The sequence below is a fragment of the Tamandua tetradactyla genome, chromosome 17, assembly GCF_023851605.1.
Source record: "Tamandua tetradactyla isolate mTamTet1 chromosome 17, mTamTet1.pri, whole genome shotgun sequence".
Classification (NCBI taxonomy): Eukaryota; Metazoa; Chordata; class Mammalia; order Pilosa; family Myrmecophagidae; genus Tamandua; species Tamandua tetradactyla.
Window position 1 is genome coordinate 71,672,665 of NC_135343.1, and position 21,485 is coordinate 71,694,149.

Here is a 21,485-nt window from a genome sequence, read left to right on the forward strand (position 1 = left end):
ATATATATATATATATTGCATAAGAATAACCTACAGGATAACCTCTCAACTCTGAAATCTCTCAGCCACTGAAAGTTTATTTTGTCTCATCTCTCTCTTCCCCCTTCCGTTTTGGTCAAGGAGGCTTTCTTGGTTCCATGATGCCAGGTCCTGGCTCATCCTAAGAGTTTTGACCCACGTTGCCAGGGAGATTCACAACCTTGGGAGTCATGTCCCACATAGGGGGTAGGGCAGTGAGTTCACCTGCCAAGTTGGCTTATGGAGAGGCCACATCTGAGCAACAAAAGAGGTTCTCTAGGGGTGACTCAGGCATAATTCTGAGTAGGCTTAGCCTATCCTTTGCAGAAATGTTTCATAAGGATGAACCTCAAGATTGAGGGCCCAGCCTATTGATTTGGTTATCCCCACTGCTTGAGAGAATATCAGGAATTCTCCTGATGGGGAAGTTGACTATTTCCTTCTTTCTCCCCAATCCCACAAGGGAACTTTGCAAATACTTCTTTATTCAATGCCCAAAATACTCTGAGAGATATCAGGCATCACACTAACCTGGACAAATGACCAAGATCTCATGCCCTATTGAAGGCTCCATGTACTCAACTAAATTGGCCATGTGAGTTAAATTAGGTAATGTGCTACCCAAAATATAAATTTTGCACCAAATAAGCATTTCTTCCTTTGGTCTCATACAAAAGTTGAAGTTTTAAAATATGGACGATATCATCCTTTATCCTGTATTCTGGTCTACCTTAGTCCTATCCAGATCAGCTTCATTCATATCTCTAGTCAAAATCTGATCCTTTTTTCAACTTTTTAAAAAGTTCCTATATGGGGTAGTGACCGACTTTCAAACCTTCAGAGTTCTAACTCTGAGTCTTAGGTGTCACTTAAATACTCGAAGTTTCTGGGAATGATCAGGTTATTTACAAACAGTTCAGTATTTCAGAACTTATTTCTAACAGTCACAACTCCTGATTATATGTGACTGCTGTAAGAGCTTACTACAATCTAGGACTATTTACAATGGGCTCCAACCTAATAACTCACACTCTCGACTTCAATTCACTGTGTTTTTATATTAGAGTTAGTCCATATGAGTGAGGCATGATAATATTTGTCCTTTTGTTTCTGACATTTCATTCAACATAGTGTCCTTAAAGTTCATTGACCTAGTTGTGTGCATCACAATTTTGCTCCTTCTTGCAGCCACTTAGCAGTCCATTGAATGCATTCACTACAGTTCTCCCTTCCATTCCTCAGTCATTGTACCCTTAAACCACCTCCACACATTGTGGATCATAAACACTGCTACCAGAAACACCAGTGTGCAAATGTTCATTCATGTCCCCACATTCAGTTCCTCCAGGTATATACTGAGCAACAGGGTTTCAGGATCATATAACAAACTCACCCCAGCCTCTTATGGAACCACCACACTGCCTTCCAAGGTGCTGCATCTCTCAGTTTACCTACCAACAGTGAATAAGTACATCTCTTTCTCCACAGTTTCTCTAGTATTTGTTTCTTTCTGTTCATTTTAAAACAGTTTCCTTTGCACATCATACAATCTACCCTAAGTAAATAGAAATGACTTCACCGCCATATTCTATATCTCTCAATCATACTCACATTCAGCTTCATTCAATGTACTTACATTATTGTGCTACAGTCATGTAGTGTTGTGCTATCCATTTCTGAATTTTTACAATCAATTCTGTTGTACAATCTGTATTCCTTCAGCATCAATTATCCAATCTCTACCCTATTTCTATCTCCTGATAACCTGTGTTCTTAACTTCAACTCTCAAAGTTCACTCATTAATATTAGTTCATATTAGTGAGACCACAGGGTATTTCTTGGAGAGCTGGTCTCTTAGTCACAAATTCTCTCAGCAATTGTTGTCTGAAAGAATTTTAATCTCCCCTTCATTTTTGAAGGACAGTTGTGCTGGGTATAGAACTCTTGGTTGGCAGTTTTTCTCTTTTAGAATCTTAAATATATCATACCGCTACCTTTGTGCCTCCATGGTTTCTACTAAGAAATCCACACCACAGTCTTATTGAACTTCCCTTCTATGTGATGGTTTGCTTTTCCCTTACTGCTTTCAAAATTCTCTCTTTGTCTTTGACATTTCACATTCTAATTAGTAAGTGTCTTGGAGTTTGTCTATTTGGATCTATTCTGTTTAGGGTATGCTGCACTTCTTGGAGCTGTAATTTTATGTATTTCATAAGAGCTGGGAAATTTTTAGTGATTATTTCTTGCACTAGTCTTTCTCCTTCTTTTCCCTCTCTTCTTGGGAGACCCATGTATATTCGTGCACTTCATGTTGTCATTCAATTCCCTGAGATCCTGCTTCTATATATCCATTCTTTTATTTATACTTTCTTTTGTGTATCAGATTTCAGATGTGCAGTCTTCTAATTCACTAATCCCTCCTTCCGCCTCTTCAAATCTATTGTTGTAGGTTTCCATTGTTTTTTGTTTTTTTTTAATCTCTTCTATAATGCCTTTCTTTCCCCTAAGTTCTGTGTTTTTACAAGCTTTGGAGTCCTTTTTGTTCACCCAATGTCTTCTTTGTATCGTCCTTCAACTCAATGATTTGATTTTTGATGAGATTTTTCATGTCTGTTCAAACATCCTGAATTATTTGTTTCAATTCCTGTATCTCATTTGAAGTATTGGTTTGTTCCTCTGCTGAGTCATATCTTCCATTTTCCTAGTATGACTCATTGTTTTTTGCTGGCATCTAGCATTTGATTTCCTTAATTAGTTTATTCTAGTGGTTGTTTTCACTCTTTTCCCTAGGGTTTCCTTGCTGGATGGCTTTGTTCTCTATCTGTTCTTTGACATTCAGTTCAACTTATTCCAGACCTCTAGCATAGGTTCTGTTTGACTGACCAGAATTTTTTTGTTCTTGTTTTTCTGTTTCTTACTCTGCCTATATGGAGTCTTTTTTTTGAGGAGGAGGAGGAGGGTGTCAGATTTTCCACAATGAGACAGGCCACATCTCATGAGGAAATTGTAGCCAGCATCGTTTTCCCTGAGGGTGAGACCCAGCAGGTTGTCTGATTTTCCTATGAAGTTTCTAGATTCTGCGCTTTTTGTGTCCTGCCCAGCCAGCATGTGGCACTCACCTGCCTAAGGCTTCCCACCAGCATAAAGTGATATAGTGCCTTCAGTTTCAGCAGACTGTCCCTGCCAGGGGTGGTTGGGATGGGGGGATGGGATGAATACAGTGAGGGGTTTGAGACCGAGGTGAGGTAGTAGGATGGCTTTGATTGCTTCTGTTAAGCCTCTGGGGCATGAATTCCCTGAAGGAGGGATTCCACTTGAGCGGGGCCTGCCCCTCTTTTTTTGGTGAAGATACCCCTTTAGCGAATTAATCCTTTTCACCTGACTAGTTACTTTCTTTCTCAGACAAGCTTTACTTTTGCCATTGCCTAGGGAAGTGCTGGAGCAGGTGAAAGCTTGTACTTCTGTCTAATGAGCTATTTAAGGAGTTAAAAAAAAGCCAAAAAGCCTTTTCATAGCTGGGCCCTCACTCCTCAGGTTTGTCAATCAAGAGCTTGATTTGGTATGTGGCTCTATGTATCTCCAGGCTCTCTGTGCCCCCTTTTCTTGGTGTCCAGCACTTTTCCAATATTTTGTGCTGTGCAATTCAAAAAGCCCCTGTTTTCTTTCTTTCTTTTCCCATCAGCCCTGTCCCCTTTTCGCTGGAGCAAAGACTCTTATTTCATTTAGTGCCTGTTGCAGGTTTATCTTTGCTGGGGGCCTGTTTCCAGTAGTCAGAATTTGTTAATTAATTCCACAATTGGAGCTTGGTTGAGCTAAGTCCTAGCTGCCCATAAAGTCTGTTTCCTTTCCTCTCAGGGAATATAGCCTGCCAGGCCCGTGGGGGAGTGGCACCAGCCTTTGTGGCTTGAGGGACTTACAGCTCTGTGGGGGTCTCAGCCACTTCACCTGGTCCAGGCTGGTGTACACTGTGTGTCCAGTCACTGATGTTCCCCCGGCAGTTGTTCTGTACCATTCCTGGGTATTTACTTGCTGCTCTGGAGAACAAACTAAATTCCACACCTCACTATGCCACTGTTCTGCCCCACCTGCTTCTCATTCTTATTCTTGATATTCTGTAACTTAAATACTTTATATAAAGTTAATACAACTCATGTTATATGATAAGGGTATAAGAGAGGGAAAAATAGATACTTGACTCACAAACACATATACACAAGAACATGTTCATAACAAAATAAGGAATATACATTCATAACTATTACAGTCCTCATTTCTTCAACTGGTCCTGTGATCATAGCTGGAATTTATATATACCTTCTCTACTATCCATTCCATAGCCCCTTTATCTCCAGTAAGAAATCAGTTGGGCCATTAGCAGCCTGGCCTGGACTTCTGGGAAGTTTCTCCTTGACTTTAACCATACAGCATGGCAGTAAAATAGATACCCCAAGGGATCTCCTGTACTTCAGATGTCCTCTTCTTTACTTCCAGCATGTAGTAGCAGCCCTGTTTCCCTTGATAATCAGGATCAATCACTCCAGCCAGTACAGTAACTCTCTCCTTTGCCTGTTGGTTCAGAGGCGTAAGGGGTCACATGAAATAAAACTGGTGGTGGGATAAATGGCCCCCCAAAAGATCTCCATACCCTAATCTCTAGACCCTTACATGGTTACATCACATGGCAAAAGGGACCCTGAAGATGTAATGAAGTTTATGGACCTTAAAAAGGAAGATCAAACTGGTTTATCTAACTGGTCTAATCTAATGACATGAACGGTTAAAGGAAGAGAACTCTGACTGGAATCAGAGAGATATGGCAAAAGGGGAAGCCAGAAAGATTCAAAGTGTGAGAGGGACTCAATCTGCTGCTGCAAAGAAATGGGAACCTCAGTACTACAACCGCAAGAAACTGCATCTGACCAACAACTTGAATGAGCCTGGAAGCCCATTCTTCCCTAGAGCCTGCAGCAATGAATGCAGCCCTGCTGACACCTTGATTTTAGCCTTGTGGGATCCTAGGTGGAGGACCCAGCTGAACCCACCAGGCATGGTCTACAGAAACTGGGAAATAATAAGTTTGTGTTATTTTAGGCTGCTAATTTTATGGTAATTTGTTACGGCAGGGATAAAATCTTGTTAGAAAACCCAACGTAGTACACTTCAGTGAGTTTTATGATATGTAAATTACACCTCAAAAGCCTCTTAAAAATAAACCTATACAACAAAAATGTAAGATGTTAGTAAACTACAGTAGGTAATAAGAATGTTAGAAGGTGAACAATTCTATCCCCCCCAAAATGATTTTATAGTTACTGTGCTGGTTTGAAAGGATTTATGTACCCTAGAAAAGCCATGTTTCAGTCCTAATTCATCTTGTGGAAGCAACTGTTTTTCCTAATCTCTATTCAGTACGATGGGTTGGAAATTCGATTACGTGATATCCATGGAGACATGACTCAATCAGTTGTGGATGTTAAAGTGTTGGAGACATGCCTCCACCCATTCTATGTGGGTCTTGACTTGTTGACTAGAACCCTACAAAAGAGGAGACATTTTGGAGAGAGCTCCTTTTGAGGATGAAGAGAGAGCCACAGAACCACGACAGAAGGACAAGAGAATCACAGAGTCCACCAGCCAGTGACCTTTGGAGATGAAGAGGGAGAACGCCACTGAAGAGCTTCATAAAGTGAGAGACCAGGAGAGAAAGCTCGCAGGTTGTCACCATGTTTGCCGTGTGCCTTACCAGTTGGGAGAGAAATGCTGAACTCATAGAACTTTCTTGAGTGAAGGTAATCTCTTGATAGTGCTTGGTTTGGACATTTTTATAGACTTGCTTTAATTTGGAGATTTCCACAGCCTTAGAACTGTAAATTGTAACTTAATAAATCCCCCCCCCCAACTTTTTTTTTGTTTTGCATGGGCAGGCACCAGGAAACGAACCCGGGTCTCCAGCATGGCAGGCGAGAACTTTGTCTGCCGAGCCACCATGGCTTGCCCTAAATTCCCCTTTTTAAAAGCCATTCCATTTCTGGTATATTGCATTCTGGCAGCTAGCAAATTAGAGCAGTTATGAAGAGAGGCTGAAATGGATTATTTAAATTCTAATATCTCTCTCAGAATTTCATGGCTAAACATATGCAGACATTCGGATTGGACATATTTGGAGAAAATGCATGGGGAGAAAACAAAATTCTTTATGTGATAATATGGAAGCACTGGCTAAATTTTATCAGCCAAGGTTTAAAAACTTAAGATTGTTGAAGAGAAAAAGATTCAAAAAAATCATAAGAAATTTTGGCTTCTGAAAAGAATATATGAAAAGTCATTAAATTGTTCTGCGGCATTAGAAGTACTTATCTGAGCTGGAGACTTTAAAAGGGTTACATTTAGCCTGACTGTCAAGAGCAGAGTTTTCTTTAGGCAATTACCAGAGTCACTGGTCTTATGTTATTTTGAATGTAAGATCTGGGAAGACACATGCTTGTATTTTGAAAATATAGGCTTTTACAGTAATGCAATGAAAGATGTAACTGCTCTGGGGGAGAACCCACGCTATTCCCTTAGCTCCTCTAATCTGCAGATTTTCATGTTTTTTAATTCAGAAGGGGTCAGCAACTAAATTAGACATTTTGTGTATATTATTTTAGCTAAAGTCAAAGAGCTAGTTTTGTTTCAGCAGAGACTCCACTGTTTTACTCTCCACATAACTCACCATTTTTATTTTCTGGTCATATCAAAATGCTTTGGCATTGAGTTTTGCTTGGAATAATTTACTAATCACCTTGTTTTTGAAATATTTTTCTAAATACAAATGTAAAGTATAGCAATTTGTTTCATTAGAATATATGGCTTTCATTCAAGCATGAACATTGACATCAAACAACCCAATGGCACAAACAAAATGCTTGAAATCATTTCTCTATCATCTGTGTTCTAGCAGTGATGTAACAGAGATGTTACTTCTTTGGCTTTGTCTTTTACTGCAAAGATTGCAGGCTTTAGAGAGGCACAGGTATGGATTAGAATTCTGGCTCTGCCACTTATTAACTGGGAATGCTTTGGCAAGATAATTATTTTTTCCAAGCCTAGGTTTCTTGAGCTGCACCTTGAAGGATTTGTGTGAGAGCAAATGGCATTATGCCTGAAGTGCCTAACATTTCTCTTTGCCATTCCCATCTCATTGCCATTCAAGTTCCATTATCATCTAGCACAAAATATTTAAATTTAAATTGAATTGCCTATCATCATTTCATTCTCTTATTCTTTGCCCTTGAAACAGTTTTTGGGGAATTCTATTTTACTTAAAAAATTATATGTTATAAAATTAACTTTTGTGATGGACAGTTTTAATACATGGACAGATTTTATGGTCTTTATTGTAGTCATGACAGCATCTTGCAGAAGTTCCCATCATCACAAATTATTGCTATTGTAGGAAAAGGGCTCCTAGTCCAGATAAGTCCTGAAATGAAGACTTGTAGGAACATTTGGCAATATATCTATTATGGCAAAGCTGATAGGCCTGACGGATTGTTCTCACTGGGCACAAGGACAAGGCTTGGTGAGGAAAATGTATCCCATAAGGGATTACTGGACAGCGTCTGGAATTTGTGCCCTAGCATCTTTAGTGGTCAAGCAGGAGGTGAACAAGTGATCCACAGGTAATGGTCAGTTTTTAAAGTTTTCTTACACTTCCTGCTGAATTTTGGATGTGTGTTCAGGTTTATTTTAGAGGGCCTTGATAAAACAGCATGTTCATATGTAACATATATTTAGTAGTACCCTTCCCAAATTTTCTAAACGAATTTAGAAGTGCACCAATATTCCAAATTAGCCTGATTGTTCTATAGCTAGAAAACAGCAGCTTCTGTCTTACTTAACTTCATGACTAGCTTATCCATTCATCCGTCCGTCTGTCCATCCGTCCGTCCATCCATCCATCCATCATGCTGCCTCATTGCAATTTTTTGTTGTTTAATACTATTTTTTAATTTTTTAAATTTATTTTCAATCATACAGGTGTGCATTTATCATCACATTGACTTTTTTTTGTGAAAAATAGTATATATACAAAAAAGCAATACATTTCAAAACACTGTTGTAGAATAGATTTCAGTGTTTACTATGGGTTGCAATTCCACATTTTTAGATTTTTATTGCTAGCTGATCCCACACATTGAAGAATAAAAGAAATATTAATATAATGATTCAGCATTCATATTCATTTGTTAAACCCACATTCCCTGTATAACTCCACCATCACCTTTGAACTTTCTTCCACTCTTTAGGGGTATTTGGACTATGCCCAGTCTAAATTTTTCATGTTGGAAAGGGCTGATGATAATATGGGATGGGGGTGGAATTAATTGGTGTTATGGAAATGCTGGTCCCTCTTCATTTCAGGACTTATCTGGACTAGGGGCCCATCAAGAGGTTGTAGGTTTCTGGAGAGTTACCCTAGTGCATGGAAACATTTGTAGAATCTTATATAGTGCCCTAGGTGTTCCTTAGGATTGGCACAAATGGTTTTGATTGGGGTTTGGCAAGCTATGATAGGTAGCAGTATCAAACCAAAGCTTGCAAAAGAGTGACCCCCAGATTAGCATCTCGACTCCATTTGAATTCTCTCAGACACTGATACCGTATTTGTTACACTTCTTTTCCCCCTTTTGAAAGGATGGCATTGTTGATTCCATGGTGCCAGCGCCAGGCTCATCCCTGGGAGTCATCTCCTATTCTGCCAGAGAGATGTTCATCCCAGTCCTGGAAATCATGTCCCTGTAGGGAGGTGGGCAATGGTTTCACTTGCAAAGTTCCGCTTAGAGAGAGAGAGCGGCCATATCTGAGCAGCAAAAGATGTCCTCTGAAGGGAACTCTTAGGCTACCTATAGGTAGGCTAAGCTTCTCCACTACATGCATAAGCTTCACAAGAGCAAGCCTCATGATCAAGGAGTTGGCTTATTGATTTGGGTGTCCCTAATGTTTGCCACAGTATAAGGGGTTTCCCCAGTGATAAAGTTTAATAGTTCCATTTTTTTCTCCCATCCCTTAAGGAACTTTGCTGATACTTTTTAAATTATCTGCTTAATATACTCTGGGGTTTATCCAGGCATTACATTAAGCTACAGAGGATCAAAGGCCCTCATTCTTAATCTGGGCTTCCTGTGTTTGGATTATTTAAACGATCTATCCAGGCATGTTGAGTTAGATTATACGCTACAAAAAGTTTAGGTTCTGGCCAAGATAAACCTTTCTTCCTTTGGTCTTAAAGAATAGGTGAAGTTCTAAAATACAATGTCTTCCTTACCCTTGTGTGTTAGTAAGATTCAGTTGTCAACTTTGGCCAGGTGAGCATACCTAGTCTTGTTGCTGCGGCCATAAGCCAATGGTATGTGAACCTCATCTGTTGCCAATTACATCTGCAGTCGGCTAGGAGGTGTGTCTGCTGCAATGAGTGACGTTTGACTTAATTGGTTGGTGCTTAAATGAGAGAGCTCAATGTAGCACAGCCTAAGCAGCTCAGCATTCCTCATCTCAGCACTTGCAGCTCAGCCCAGGCCTTTGGAGATGCAGAAAGAAGTCACCCTGGGGAAAGTTGTTGGAACCCAGGGGTCTGGAGAGAAGACCAGCAGAGACCATCCTGTGCCTTCCATGTAAGAAAGAACCTCAGTGGAAAGTTAGCTGCCTTTCCTCTGAAGAACCAACAAAATCAATCCCCTTTTATTAAAAGCCAATCCGTCTCTGGTGTGTTGCATTCTGGCAGCTAGCAAACTAGAACACCTTGTATTCTGAATTACCTTAATCCTGACCTGATTGGCTTCATTCTTATCTCTGAGTACCGGGTTATATCTATAAAATGGCCTCTCAAAATCCAGAAATAACAGTTACTGCTCCAGACTAAATTTGACTGCTATATGAACTTACAATCTATGTCTCAATTTTCTAAGTATTTTCCAAATGAGACCATATAATATTTGTTCTTTTGTTCCTGACTTACTTTGCCTCACCAAATGTCCCACAGGTTCATTCACAATGTTGCATGTGTCACAGCTTTGTTCCTTTCTGCAGCAGCACAATATTCGATCATACGTATACACTGTTGTTTGTCAATCTACTTCTCAGTCAGTGTGTCTTTCAGCAAGCTCCATCTATTGGGTCTCATGTATAACATCCAAAATCAATAGTCCATCAACGCTATCAGTTTTATATGATTTTATTGTTCCCCAAAGAAAGATGACAAATAAACACACCATCACTGTGCTGGTTTGAACCTGTTGTGCACCCCAGAAAAGCCATGTCCTTTAATCCTCATTCAATACTGCTGGGTAGTATCCTTTTTGTTGTTTCAGTGGAGATGTGACACACCCAATTGTGGGTGGTAACCTTTGATTAGATGGTTTCCATGAAGATGTATCTCCACCCCTTCAAGGTGGGGTTGCTTACTGGAGCCGTTTAAGAGGGAACCATTTTGAAAACAGCTTTAGAGCCACAAGAAAAACCAGAACAGATAGAGTCAACAGAACGAACAGAGCCTCAGAGAAGCTGGTGAAGAGAAAGCTAGCAGATCTTGCCTTGTGCCTTTCTAGCTGAGAGAGAAATTCTGAATACCATTGACTTCTTGGACAAAGGTATCATTCCCTGGATACCTATTCCCTGAAATAGCAGTTTTCCCCTATAGTCCGAAATTATACACTCTTTGTAGAAGATTCATACCTTTGTAGTAGTTGATGCAGGAACTTATTTATATATGTAGTGTTAATTGGTGGAACACATGAGTCTATACAACCCCTTTCAATCATGTTCAACTTCAATATGTTAATAGTACTTATAGGTCCACTAGTGAATTGCCATCACTTTTATCTATTCCCTTACAATTAAATTCAACCTCGTTAGGTAACTGTTCACCCATCTCTAGCTGTCACGAATCTCTAGGTCCCCTATATTCTGTATTATAAGCCTCTGATTTTACCTTTACCATGGTCATAAAAGTGAAATCATACAATATCTGTCCTTTTGTGTCTTGCTTATTTCACTTAGCATTATGTCCTCAAGGCTCATCCAACTTGTCACGTGCTTCAGGATGTCATTTTGTCTTATTATTGCATAATATTCCATCATAAGTTTATACCACATTTTGTTAATCCACTCATCTGTTGATGGGCACTTGAATTGCTTACATCTTTTGGTGATTGTGAATAATGCTGCTATGAATATAGGTGTACAAATGCCTGCTTGTGTCAATGCTTTTAGCTCTTCTGGTTATATACTGAGTAGTAGTATTGCCGGTCATAGGGCAACTTGATACTTAGTTTACTGGGGAACCATCAGACTGTCTCCCATAGTGGCTGTATCATTATGCATTCCTATCAGCAGTACATAAATGTTCCAATATCTCTACATCATCTCCAATGTTTGTAGTTTCCTGTTTGCTTAACAGCAGCCATTCTTATAGGTATGAGGTGGCATCTCATTGTAGTCTTGATCTGCATTTTCCTTATGGCTAATGAGAATAAGCATCTCTTCATATGCTTTTTAGATATCTGTATTTGCTCTTCAGAAGAATGCTTATTCATATCTTTAGCTCATTTTATAATTGGGTTGTTTGTTCTTTTGTTGTTGATTGTATGATTTCTTTATGTATATAGAATTTCAAACCTTTCTCCAATGTATGATTTCCAAATATTTTCTCCCATTGAGTTGGCTATCTCTTTACCTTTTTGACAAAGTCTCCTGAGACACAGAAGCATTTGATTTTGAGGAGTTCCCATTTATCTATTTTTTTCTTTTGTTGCTTGTCCTTTGGGTAAGTTTAAGAAGCAACTTACTATTACATATCTTGAAGATGTTGCCCTACATATTCTTCTAGGAGCTTTATGGTACTCATTCTTACATTTAGGTGTTTGATACACTTTAAGTTAATTTTTGTATAGGGTATAAGGTAAGGGTCCCCTTTCATTTTTCTGGCTTTTGATATCCAGTTCTCCCTTGCCCATTTATCGATAAGACTGTTTTGTCCCAGTTCAGTGGATTTGGGTGCCTTGTCAAAAACCAGCTGGCCACACATTTGGTGGTCTATTTTTTATTTGATTCTATTGGTCAATACTTCTATCTTTCTGCCAGTACCATGCTTTTTTTGACCACTGTAACTGTATAATATGTTTTAAAAATCAGAAGGTGTTAATCCTCACTTTGTCCTTATTTTTATGATACTTTTAGCTATTTGAGGTCTCTACCTTCCAGATGAATTTGGTAACTAACTTTCCCAAGTCTTCAAAGTAGGTTGTTGGAATTTTGATTGGTTACTATATTGAATCTGTAGACAAATTTGGGTAGAATTGACATCTTAACTACATTTAACCTTCCTATCCATGAGCAGGGAATGTCTTCCCACCTATTTAAATCCTATTTGATTTTTTTTAGCAATGTCATATCATTTCCTGTGTAGAAGCCTTTTATAGCCCTAGTTAAGTTCATTCCTAGATACTTGATTTCTTTTAGTTTCTGTTTCTTTTTTTTTATGCTATATGGTAGGTTTACATTTCATTCATTTTCCATGTGAATATCCCATAATTGTAGCACCATTTGTTAAATGTTTGTTACTGTTGTTGGTTTATTTGTTTTTGGGCAGGTGCATGGGCCAGGAGTCGAACCTGGGTCTCCCACATAGCAGGCAAAAATTTATCAGTGAACTACCATCGCACCCCCCTTTAGTTGCTTTTTGAATGAAGTTTTTTCCTTAAGTGACTCCTCCCTCAAGTCATTGCTTGTTATAGAAACATTACTGATTTTTGCACATTAATTTTATATCCTGTCACCTTGCTGAATTTGTTTATAAGTTCAAGTACCTTTGTTATAGATTTCTCAGGATTTTTCAAGTGTAATCCCATGTCATCTGCAAACAACAAAAGTTTTACTTCTTATTTTCCAATTGAGACACCTTTCGTTTATTTTTCCTGCCTGATTGCTCTAGCTAGAACTTCTACACAATGTTGAATAATAGTGGTGACAGAGGCATCCTTTTCTCATTCCCCTTAGGGAAAGCGCTTTCAGTTGCTCAACATTGAGTACAGTGCTGGCTATGAGCTTTTCATATATGCTTTTTATCATATTGAGGAAGTTACCTTTGATTTATATCTTTTGACATGTTTTTATCACAAAGGGACATTGATCTGTGTTTAATGCTTTTTCAGGATCAATTGAAATGATAATATAATTTTTCTCTTTTGATTTGTTAATGTGCCGTACTATATATAACTGAGTTCCCTGTGTTGAACCATCCTTGCATTCCTGGTGTAAACCTCACTTGGTCGTGGTTTATAATACTTTTAATATGTTGTTGGATTTGATTTGCTAATATTTTGTTAAGAATTTTTGCATCTCCATTCACTAGGAAAATTGGCCTGTAGTTTTCCTTTCTCATAGCATCTTTACCTGGTATAGTTTTAAAGTGATGTTAGCTTCAGAAAAAAGAGTTAGGTAGTGTTTCTCTTCCTCAATGATTTGGAAAAGCTTGAGCAGGATTAGTGTTAGCTCTTTTTTGGAATGTTTCATAAAATTCTCCTGTGAAGCCTTCTGTCCCTGGGTTTTTATTGGTAGGAAGATTTTTGATGACTGATTGAATCTCTTTACTTGTGATTGGTTTGTTGAGATATTCTATTTCTTCTTGAGTCAGTGTAGGTTGTTCACATATTTCTAGAAATTTGTCCATTTCATCTAAATTGTCTAGTTTGTTGGTGTGCAGTTGTTCATAGTATCCTTTTATGATTTCTTTTATTTCTTCGGGGTCTGTGGTAACACACCCCTTCTCATATCTGATTTTGTTTATTTGAATCCTCTCTCTTTTTTCCTTTGTCAGTCTTAGTAGTGGCCCATCAATTTTATAGATTTTCTCAAAGAACCAATTTTGGTTTTATTGATTCTTTCTATTGTTCTTTTGTTATCCCATTCATTTAACTCTGCTTTAATCTTTTTTATTTATTGTCTTCTATTTGCTTTGGGGTTAATTACTGTTCTTTCTCAAGTTCTTTCAGGTGAGAATTAGGTCTGTGAGTTTTGTTTTTTCTTTTTTTTTTTTTTAATATAGGCATTTAGGACAATAAATTTCCCTTGCTGTACAGCCTTTTCCACATCCCTTAAGTTCTGATATATTGTATTCTCATTTTCATTTGAGAGCTACCAATTTCTCTAGCAATTTTTCTTTGACCCACTGGTTCTTTGAGTGTGTAATTAAATCTCCATGTATTTGTGAGAGTTCTCACTCTTTTTGGTAGTTATTGATTTCCAGCTTCATTCCATTGTGATCAGAGAAAGTGCTTTGAATAATTTCAATGTTTTTAAATTTATAAAGACCTGTTTTGTACCACAGCATATGATCTATCCTGGAGAATGTTCCATGAGCACAGGAGAAGAATGTATATCCTGGTCTATTGGGTTATAATGACCTATATATGTCTGTTAGGTCTAATTCATTTCTCAAATTAAGTTCTCTATTTCCTTATTGATCTTCTGTCTGGTTGTTCTGTCTATAGAGGAAAATGGTGTATTGAAGTCTCCTACTATTAATGTTGAAACGTCTATCATTCCCTTCAGTTTTGCCAAGGTTTGTCTCATTTAATTTAGAGCTCATTGATTGGGAGCATAAACATTCATGACTGTTATTTCCTCTTGGTTAATTGTCCTTTTATTAATATATAGTATTCATCTTTGTCACTTATGATGTCTTTATCTTAAAAGTCTATTTTGTCTATTATTAATATAGCTACCCCTGCTTTCTTTTGGTTACAGCTTGCATGGATATTTTTTTTCTCATTCTTTCGCTTTCAATCTACTTGTATCCTTGTATCTAAGATGAGTCACTTGTAAACAACATAAAGCTGGATTATATTTCTTAATCCATTCTGCTAATCTGTATCTTTTAATTGGTGGGCTTAGTCCCTCAACACGCAAAGTTTACTGTAAAGGCTTTTCCTGATTTCACCACCTTATCCTTTGGATTTTATTTGTCGGATCTATACATTCTTTTCCCTCTTTCTCTTTTTATTCTTTAAATTACTCTTACTGATACTCTTCAATTCTGTGCCCTCCTCCAAATTTCCCTCTCCTGTCTTTTTTTTTTTTTTTTGGCCCACAAAACTCCCTTTAGTATTTCTTGTAGGGCCTGCCTCTTGTTGACAAATTCTTTCAGCATTTGTTTGTCTTTGAAATTTTTAATCTGTGCCTCACTTTTGAAAATAATGTGGCTACATACATAATTTTTGGTTGGAAGCCTTTCAGATTCAGGATCTTAGACTTATCATACCATTGCCTTCTCACCTCCATAGTGCCAGTTGCGTAGGCCAAACTCAGTTTTATGTGGTTTCCCTTGTATGTAGTAGACTGTTTTTTTCTTGCCACTGGCAGAATTTTCTGCTTCTGTTAAACATTTGACAGATTGATTTGAATGTGTTTTGGGGAAGGCCTATTTGGATTTATTCCATTTGAAGTTCATTGGGTTTCTTTGATTTGTGTATTTCATAAGGGCTGGAATGTTCTCCCCCATTATATCCTCAACTAATCTTCCTAACCCTTTACTCTTCTCTTCTTCTGGATGCCAATCATTCTTATATTTGTGTGCTTTGTTTTATCCATCATTTCCCTAAGATCTAATTCAAATTTTTCCATCTTTTTTGTTATTTGCTCTTTTATGTATTTGAAATTAGTTGCCCTGTCCTCTAGTTCCTTTATTCTTTCTTCTGCCTCTGCAAATCTGCTATTTTTAATTTGATCTAAAACATCTTTAATCTCTGTAATTTATGCTATTTTTCTATTTATTCTTTTAATTTCCACTTTATGCTCTTCTAGTACCTTCTTGATCTCCTTTATGGCATTTTCCATCCCGCTGATTTTATTTAGTAGAGTTATATGAACGTCTTTGATTAGTTGTTCCAAAGTCTGTCTCTTCTGGTGTGTTAATTTGGTCATTAAGCAGGGCTATATCTGTCTGCATCTTCATATGTTTATTGATCTTCTGTTGCCTTCATGGCATGTAAATATCTTGATAGGGTGACTCTGGAAGCTGGTTATGTTTAGTAGTCTACAGCTTTGTATTTGTGGAACTGGTGTGGAACAGAATGCGGGGCATGGGGCAGGGCACAACAGTGCAATGTTGGGTTGCAGCGCAGGTATAGGCAGAGGTTGTGGACTCTATACTGGTACTTGTGAGTATGGGGTACATGGCACAGGTTTGGGAGGTGCAATGTGGGGGAATGAGGCGCAGCTCAGGCAGGCCTTGGAGCACAGGAGCAGGGTATAGCATGAGGGGCACAGAGGCAGTGCCCAGCAGGAGGCAGATGGGGAGGTTTTGAAGATGTGCAGGGGCAGGTGGAGTGTGGGGGTTGTGGGCACCAGGGTGTGGGAAACAGAACACAAGGATGGCAGGGCGTGGGTATGTCTTTGCATGGGGGGAAGGGTCCTGGGGGCTGGGAGGTGGATGTGCAAGTGTGCAATGGCAGGGCATAGGTCACAGGATTGTGGGATGTGGGTCCAGGTCAGGTGATGTTGGGTGAGTGGAACCTTGGCTCAGGTGCACAGGTGTGAAATTGGGTGGGGCAGGGGTGCACACATGTGCAGGGTGGGGGCTTGATGACACAGATGTACACATGAGCAGCTGCCAGGTGTGGGAGGAGGGCACTTATGCCGTGGGGTGGGGTAGAGTGTGCATGTGTGCAGGGCAGGGGTTGAGGTGCAGGGGTCGAGAGGTCAGTGCACAGATACATGGGTGCCTGTCAGGGAGGATGTGACAATGTGCTTGTGCAGGTCTTGGGGGTGGTCCCTAGTGTGCACGTGGGCAGAGCTTGGGGTTTGAGGGGTGCGGGTTGGGGTTGTGGAGTGGGGTGCGTGGGGTAGGGTTGCTTGACTATTTGGGCTGGGGGCAGGTGAGGCCTGGATATGAAGGTGTGTTCTGCAGCCTGGATGCTAGGTGAGTACCTGCAGGGGGCAAGGAGAGGGTGGTGAGGGTCAAGGGGCTGGGCATAGTGTGCTGGTCTCAAGTGGACTGGGGAAGACAGTGTGCTTGTGTGGGTCTAGTTGAGACAGGCAAACATGCACATGTGGGATGGAGTTGTGGGGTGGGGATGTGCAGGGAGGGGTGTTGTGATGAGGGTGCTTGGAACATGTGGTGGGTGACAGGGTTCTGGTGTGTGGGGTATTGGGCAGGGCCAGAGCATGTGAGGGTAGCACGTTCAAGGAGCTGCTTGACTTACTTCCTAGTCCCCGTCTCCCCATCCGTGTCCTCCTGAGGGCTCCAGGCTTCTGTTTGGAAAGGGGCATGCCAGACTGTTTGCACCAGCCTCTGGGTCTCTGGTTCTCTGCTTCTCAATTCTTCAGCTTTTGCAATCAGGTCCTCCCTAGTGTATAGAGCACCCTCCCAGGTCACTTACACCCTGAAATCACTGTCCCAGTTGCCTTCCTGTCCCTTCTCTAGCTGTTCCTTGGAGCAGGGGTGAACTTGACCCATCCTATTCCACCATCTTTCTGGAACCTCCTGCCTCATTGCACTTTATGAGATAATATATTATATATTATAAAACAACATATAATAATAAATTTAGTGAGAGATTTCAATGTTCAAAAAACCAGGCACTTAAATCATGATCATCAATTCTGATCTGGAAATTTTGTGTTGTGATCATGAACAGCTAATCACACGTTTTTCTGCTTGATATCTACATGTAGGCTTTTTTTATCCTGCAGTAATTGCCTCTGTCCCCTCAAATACTCACTTATATATTCCACATCGTCATACAAGTGTTTGACGTTTCCAGGTTTTTCATGGTTTAGCAAGTATGTTTATCCTGTTAACACTTTTTAAAAACTAATCCTTGCATCTTTATTTTCCATGGTGCTTGCAGAGTTACAGACCCTCAAAGCTGTTGAAAGTTATGAGGAAATAAATGAGCATTTTTTAGCACCTAATATGTGCCAGACAATGAGACAGATAGTACCATGTCTGCTATCTCTTCCACCCCACAATGAATCTTTCAGGAAAATATATGTGCTTCTGTTTTTACAGATGAGGAGACAGATGTTCAGAGAAGTTAATTCTCATGGCTGATAATTACAAAATCAGAATTTGGATCCAGATCTGTTTGTCTACAACTTCGTGTCTCTTTCTTTGGCAAGAGCCTGTCGGTTATGACAAACATGCTGTACAGAAGGATTATATGGAAATTCACCAACATTTGGTCTTCAGCACAAGATATTCCCCTTTTTTTCATAATACATATGGGAGCAGTGCATCTGGCAGGGGAATCTGCCTTTTAAATCGCAATTCATTCCTCACAGGTGATTGATTCCTCCTAAGTTCATGTACATAACTCATTCTCTTTAACCTGAATTGGTATTCTAGGTTTTGAATTTCTGTACATGGTTTCATTTGTTTTTCTTAAAGTCGTTTGTAATGCAAATCACAGAGCCAGAAGATAGCATGTAGAATTTGTTCCAGATCTTCATCTGACACTGGCCCAATGAGGGGAAGAGCTGGGCTGGCCCAGGTATTAGAGGGCTCCAAGGCAGAGAAAAAACTCAGATTCATTTCCCTGTGCTATGAGATACGTGCTCCGTTTGCTGCCTTATTATGTATTGACTATCAATGGGCTTACAATGGGTGGGGAAAAGAGAGAGAAAATAATTGGGAGGAAATTTATTAATGATGATCATGCTTAAATTCTTCCATCAATTAACCATTTCTTGTATCAACCCATTTAGTTTGCTGCCTGGCAGTAACAGCAGACTTTGCTTGGAAGCATGCATACTTAATTTCTTAAGAACTTAATTTCTTATCAGGGGCCAAATCTCAGAAAAAAGTTTCTCCATGACTTGTCAGTTCTTGGCAAGTTACGGAGTCTAGTTTAGTTTAGTCATTAAAAAAGAGTTTCATTCCTAATATTATTTAAAACATGGTTTATGTGGCTATTCATTGAAACTTGACCTTAGCCAATATATATTTTAGGAACACCACATATGCCCCATACTTGAAGGTCCTCATTACACATTAAAGTCTTTGAGAAGACCTGCAATAAAGAAACTTGATTAGCTTCCTCAACAGCACTTTCCAAAATTTATTTTAACATGTATTTTTTTTTTGCAAGAATGTCCCATTGACATCTTAAAAGAATACTGTGGATCAGAGTTTGAAAAACACAGCTTGTGAGTCAAGAAAGTCTTTGTTGATTTTATGTGGACCAGGCAAATTTTTCAGGGGTGGGGAGTGGGGGCATGACAGAGCAGAGAGAGAGATTTTATGTCTTCAGAGTCTGTAATAACTGGCTGAGGGTCCAGGATTTCCTATAAAGTAAGAAAACCAACACAAAATCAGCACTGTATTCTTTTCCAACTTAAACACTCAAATTATTCTTCATATTGATAAATGTATAAGATGTTGGAAGAGATTGCCATCAACTCCAAATCCTAAAATCAAGAAAGGTGTTGGACATCTGGATGGAGAAAGAGACTCAGGAAATACATACTTCCTAATGGGTATATTATCTGCATTCACAATATCCAAAAACTTTACAAAGATTGCAAGAAATTAATCGGGATAAATGCAAAATGTGTTAAGTAGAAAATACATATCCCTGCATTACCTTTAACTTTTATGTTCCTGTAAAAATTTGCATAAAGAGCTTTTACAGGTTGACGTGTGATTTCTGTCTTTTGAACTTTTTTTTTCCCCTAGAAAGTTAAATCAAACTTTCCAGTCACAGGTGTTTTCATTAACTGTATTCTGGAAACACAGGAATTACTACTTCTCTGTGTCTACTTCCTTAGGTAATCACTTGGCTGAAGAACCTCATGGAGCAGAGTGGTGAGAGGCAACTGTCCGTGTCTCTGACATAGGTTATGCAGCAGACCAAGCACACTGCACAGGGGTCCACTATCCCCAATTATAACCCTTCTGCTTTGCACAGTGATACCTCATGCAGAGCCACAGGTGGGGAATTTGTGATCATTTAGCCTCCTTGGACTCAAGTTTTCTCTTCTTAAACCTGGGTACAATCTTATTGAATACATTAATTCAGTGGGGGCAGATTGAAGGGAAGATGTTCAAATTAACTAGAGAATAATTTTTTTCAAAGGTATTAGACTCTCCTTATATAAGTGTAGGTTTCTTCTCATTGAAACTCAAACAAGAAAATGCCAAAGCCAAGGCATTGATGGACTTCTTAAGCTGAGCTACGCGTATCACTCTGGTGTTGTAGCAGAAAGGAACGGTAACAATCTAATATGATATTAAGCAATTTAAAACATTTTTTTTCAAAATTGAAATATGCATGGATATATTATTGGGTAGAGTGAAAAGTCAGGATCCATTACCCTAAAAACACAAAGACATACAGATTTTTATTCCCTGCATTTCTTTGGCCTAAGCTCCAGGGCAAAATTCACTCTTCTGGCCTCTTCATGACAGATGCCGCTGGGCTTATGAGCACCAGAAGAGAAGAAGAGATAAGGGAACATGGATGCTCTTATTTTCTCCTCTTGGCCTTCCTCCTTTCTCTCTATTCCCTCTTCTCTCAGCCTGGGCAGGGCAGGGATTGGAAGCCAGGGGGGTGATGTAAATGGTATGAAGCAGAGGCGTCTGCAAGACTGATGACACTGAGGAGGCTGGAATTCATAGACTTCAAACCCATTTTGGCTATGGCCACGCATGGCCAATGCCAGGCAAGTAAAATGATGGTCATTCTCATGTGTGTTTCTTTTGTTCCATCTGTGATTCTATTGCTATTTCCAGTCTCCAGGAACTGTCCTTCCCCTGCGGTCACTGTCATATATCACTTTCAGATCTTCAACTCATTCCATCCCTGTCTAGTCCCCAGTCCAACTGTAAAATTTCCCCACTTTTCCAAACATCTTTCCCCAAGTTTTCAGTGGCCTCTGGTTCAGCATTTAAGTCTTTGACTGGTATAATCTCTCCTTGAGTTACATCTATAAATTAAAAGGAGCTTTATGAATTGAAACTAATCTTTATTAAGTAAAAATGTGTTACATTTTTGAACAGATGTGGCTTCCAATAGTCTGATAAGAACTTTTTGGTACAACCCAACCCCACCTTTCGAAGACTGCCAGGAATTAAAATACTTCCTAGTGTAAAGTACTTTGAAGTGCAGTAAAACACTTAAAAAATCAAATAATTAATTTTGCTGTGACAGAATAAATGGGTGGACTGTATGCCTATGGCCCAATCTGCCCATAAATGTAAATCTCTTCTTCTCCTTTCCAATAAATATGTTCATTCATTCACTCATTCATTCATTTGCTGAATCTGAAACATTGCAGTAACATAGTAAGGTTTCAGACATTGGAAACTCCAAGGGAAATAAGACCCTGGCCTTGTTCTTGAGAAGCCCATAGTCTGCAAAGAGGGAAAATTTTAACTTTATTCTGCAAAGAGGGAAAATTTTAACTTTATACCTGTCTTAGTCCTTGC

At 39.2% G+C, this 21,485-nt stretch overlaps 1 long non-coding RNA gene across 1 annotated transcript in view; it reads left to right on the forward strand.

Moving 5' to 3' along the window:
• The window catches only part of LOC143661745 (uncharacterized), a 46,940-nt gene extending 26,835 nt beyond the window's left edge, over nt 1-20,105 (forward strand). The window contains exons 2-3 of the long non-coding RNA XR_013164796.1: nt 18,069-18,340; nt 19,826-20,105. This is a non-coding gene — a long non-coding RNA (uncharacterized LOC143661745). The remainder of the gene's footprint in view (nt 1-18,068; nt 18,341-19,825) is intronic.
• The last annotated feature ends 1,380 nt before the right edge of the window (nt 20,106-21,485 follow it).